The sequence below is a fragment of the Portunus trituberculatus genome, chromosome 36 (genome assembly GCF_017591435.1).
Source record: "Portunus trituberculatus isolate SZX2019 chromosome 36, ASM1759143v1, whole genome shotgun sequence".
Lineage (NCBI taxonomy): Eukaryota > Metazoa > Arthropoda > Malacostraca > Decapoda > Portunidae > Portunus > Portunus trituberculatus.
Genome location: NC_059290.1, coordinates 4,094,225 through 4,098,947, shown reverse-complemented (window position 1 = coordinate 4,098,947; position 4,723 = coordinate 4,094,225).

The following is a 4,723-nucleotide window of genomic DNA, read 5'->3' as shown; positions in this document are numbered from 1 at the left end:
TCCCTAATTGATAGGAAAGGAAACCAAGGTGATGGTTTGCCAGTCAAGTTGTTACATAGTTCCTGTCTTGAACATTGATAAGCAATGGGCATTTCTGTTTACTACATTCTTCTCCATCCTCAACATAACAACAACTGTTTCATCTGTTACTCATTAGTTACAAGATTGTCTTCTACACAACTAATTGTAGCCAGACTACAGTTCACTCTCTTCCAGGTTTATATTTTTACCACTCAATGTTTAACCTTGTATGAAATATTTTTAGTGAGTCATTGTCTTATTCAGAAATTAGAAACAATTGTTTGAATTAATTTATTGCATCACCATTTAGGGAATTTATTGCATCACCATTTAGGGAAATTACTCAAACCAGAAGTTTTTTTTATAGCTTTTATAAAACAGGAGAACAGAAAACAATGATGGAAGTTGATCTCTTCCAGTCCCAGACACTCCAGATGTTATCTTCTTGTCTCACATTGTTCATTTCTTTAACTTTGTGTCTAGTGTCTGTTCCCAAAAAACACAGTGCCAGGGCTTCACACCCACCACTGAGAACCTTAGAAACATTATCACCATTGCAAACTTAGCTTCAAAGAAAAATGGATTATAATTAAGTTTCTGTACTGATTTCAACTTGAGAAGCAAAAACTATTGATTAACTTTAATTATTTAAATTTGATGTGCAAAACAGTTGATCTCTATATTTCATAAAAAGACTGTGCGGTTCAGAAAATCCTAAACTGAAATGTTTGACATCCTTCACCACTTGAGCCCAGACGTGTGTGGTGAGCTTGATGACCGAGGCCACCAAGACATGCTGTACCAGTGTGCCTGCCCTCCCACCTCCTACATCACACTCCAGGGCTGTCATGGTGCACTCCAATGGGTGAGGCAAGGGGAATGTATTATAATTACCGGCCTTGATAGAAATGGCTGCTTCAAAACCCAAATCCAAAAACTTGGTTCATGCATCACTCAAACAAAAAATTCCTGGGAAAGTTCACATGGGAAATAAGAACATTGAGATGCTTCAGTTTGAAAGTTAAAGTGAAGGTTTTTTTGTAGCTTTCTTTTTGACGACAAGCTTCTCCCTCTCTCGCTCCAGGTAGCTGAGGGCGTCCACTCGGCTGCACAGGAAGTACAGGTTACTGTTGGGTTGCTGGAGGTACACTTTCTGTGAGGTAAGGAAGGAAGAGTAGTTATTTGTTTCTTGCACATGATTAAGTAATAGATTGTACGTTTACTGCAACAAATTTGACAGTATGTAGTGAAATAATTGTGAAATTGTTAGTGAAGGAAAATAACGTTCTTGAGTTAAACAAAAGAAAAAGAATAAATGGAGTTTGAGCTAAACCAGAGATGAATAAATAAATCGATGTGTAAACTGTGTAACGCATCACTGGAAAAAAAAAAAAAATATATGGGAAACTAAAGAAGAGGAAGAGAACTAAAGGCATTACAGTGTCATGTCAGTGGGAAGAGATAGATTGAGGCAGAACAACACATTATGAAATGGTGCTGATGTTTTGAAAAGATGGTAGAGTGATTGCAAAAGTGTAGATCTGAGCACACTTGGTGAACTTTATGCACAGAGTGGGCCTTTTTGTTAAATTAGTTTTGCTGCCCTTGGGTAGTTGTCCCGGGAACTCTCACCCTAACCCTTTCAGCACCATGATGCATTTCCATATTCATTCTGCTTACTATTTGGTGATTTTATGCAGCTTCAGAAACATATGTGGGGATTGAAATAGTGAAGACTGTGGCCATTAACCCCTTCAATACTGGGACACATTTTTACCTTGAGATTTGTTTATGATAGACCATTTTATTGACATTTGGAAGGGTCTATGGAGGTCAGAAGATTAATAGCCACAGTTTCCATTATTCTAATCACCTGATAAGATTCTGAAGCTGTATAAAATCACCAAATAGTAAGCAAAGTGAATATGGAAATGCATCAAGGGGTTAATCTTCTGAACTCCATAGACCCTACCCAATGTCAATAAAATGGTCTAATCTTATGCAAATCTCAAGGTAAAAATGTGTTTCAGTATTGTAGGGATAAAAAAATAACAAGAAAAAACTGACCTTCCTTAGAAATTTTCACACGAGGCAGTATTGTAATGCATTGGTATAACTACTGCTCCATTTTGAGTCTCATAGAGTAACCCAAAAACAGGAATATTACTAACAGATCATCAGTGAATATAAAGGAATTAACAGATATGCAAACTTACTGGATCAAACTTGTATCATTAAAAGTGAACACATTGAAGATATTACTGAAAAATGATGAAAAAAACATATATTTAGCCAGTATCTAAATGTTTGAGTCACCCTGTAGAGTGTAGGGTGTAGAGGGAGTGTAAAGACCTGTAAAGAGACTGGCAACTGAGTGAGCCCTTTTTTTATTTTATTTTATATACTGGAAAACAATTAAAGAACACATTTCGCCAGTATCTAAATGTTTGAGTCACCCTGTAGAGTGTAGGGTGAGTGTAGAGATCTGTAAGGGGGACTGGCAACTGAGTGGGTCTCTTGTTTTTTTATTTTTATTCTTTGTTGCCTTTGACCAGTTTTCACTTCTTACATAAAAAGAGGAATACTTGCCCGATCCTTCTTCAGAGACTTGAGTTCATAGTCCAGGACTCGAAGGACACGTTCCTGCAATGAGCAAGTTAATTTTAATCCACAATGTAATAGTGTTAAACTTTATGATTTGAATTTAACCTATATACTCGTAATTATGTATCCTTTTCATTACCTTCCTAATTGCTCTCAGTGATTGTATTTGTAACATTCTGAATTGCATATAAAATTCCTTAATCTCTTCAAAACTTGTGTTAGGATTAGAGTAGTAAAGACTGTGGCCATTAATCTTTTAACCTCCATAGATCCTTCCTAATGCAAATAAATTAATCTAATCACCAAAAAATCAAGGTAAAAATGTGTCAGTATAGAAGGGATTAAATACAATGAAGTCTTAGCACATATAAACATATTCTATATCTGTTTATATGTAGCTAGTGTCTGAATTGCATTATTCCTTTCAAACATTTGGATCTTCAGGCAACTTTGAAATGACATTAGTATCTTCACCTGAGGAACAATGTTAGGTGAAGACAATAGCTTTTGTTAAGACCAGGTTAGTTAAGTCAGGTAAGCATGTTCTTCAAGGATTAATCTAGACTAGCTACTTTAAACTCTATCAGACCTGCAAGGAGCTGGCAACTGAGTGGGCCTTTTTAAAGTATTTTGTTCTCCTTTGCCATCTTTTCCCTCTTACATAAAAAAAAACATAGCTTAGTGCAAAGGTATAGCTAACATTGAAGGACACCCTTATTCTGTTTAAAATTTGTTTGAGTTTCAAGCATGATGATAAAGATAACATTAAACTAACATTAACATTTCAGTATCAGCACCATGATTTTTGTTACACTTTCCATCCTATAGAGCTTTTTATTCTGAGTAATTTGAACCCATACACACCCGTCACAAATTGTTTAAAACGTTCTTAATTTTTTTTTCTTAAATTAGCACTTTTTTGGGAGAACGAGTGACACCCGCCTGTGTGATGGAGTGCTGGGCACTGAGGAACACCTTTACGTGTATTCATTCGTGTGTGCATATTGTCACCTTATTTGTGTATGTATGAAATGAATGACGGTTATTGTTTTTCTGGCTTGAGCAAGCAGCCACTGACCAATAGAAATAATGCATAATAAATCTAGCTAATCAGAGCGGTTTGTAGAGAGAAGCAACTCGATTTTGAATCAGTCTTTGTAAGATGTCTGAACAGGCAGGATGTTGCCTTGATTATATCCATTCTATCACCAGATTTTATGAAGAGAAATAAGGTAATGACTTTATATTAATTTCTTAGCATTGCTAGTCAGGTTAAGCTAGTTTGCTTTAGTCTGATAAGTTTAATTATGTTAGGTAGTTAGTTTTGTTCTGAGGAAGACTTATCAGTGGTGCGTGTTGCCTCAAGTAGGTGATGTTACCGACGCCAGGTTAGGTAAGGGTTAGGTTGGTAATGGTTAAATAGATCAGTTAAAAATAGCGTGGCATAGCCAGTGGTGACTGATTTTTAAGGGAAGGAGGGGCTGGTAATAAAAAAAAAAAGTATTGATTTGCAACGGAAACAAAGTGCAGATTCATTAAAAAAACAGGTCAAAATCTACCAGAAAAAATAGTTTCATCCGGAAATGAGCTGTTGGTGTAACTGTATACCAACATTTCCGTCTGAGGGTAAGGTTAGGCTGGATTAGAGTCAAGATTTGTCATTCATTTTGCCCAGAAGTAAATATACAGTCTTGAAATTAAAAGGCAAAGATTATATCCATAGATGGCTGTACCTCGGGGTCCACGTGTGCCAGACTGTCATCCATTGCAAGGCTTCTCTGTTCTGTGTTCTCTGTGGGGCAAACTCGTCTATTATTATAATGTCTTGTTATTCTTGTGGGGCCTTCAACTATTACTATTACTTCCTGTTACTCTTGGGGCTTCAACTTTATTACTACTACGTCTTGTTATTCTTCCCTTCAACTTGTTTACCACGTCTTGTTCTTTGAGGTGTTAAGTCTGTCGCTCCTTCTTGTGATAGATCTGTCTCTTATAACGCTCTACAGATCTCTCTCTCTCTCTCTCTCTCTCTCTCTCTCTCTCTCTCTCTCTCAGTCCAGTAGTGTTCGGCTATCACTGTTTTCCTTTTCTTTTTGTG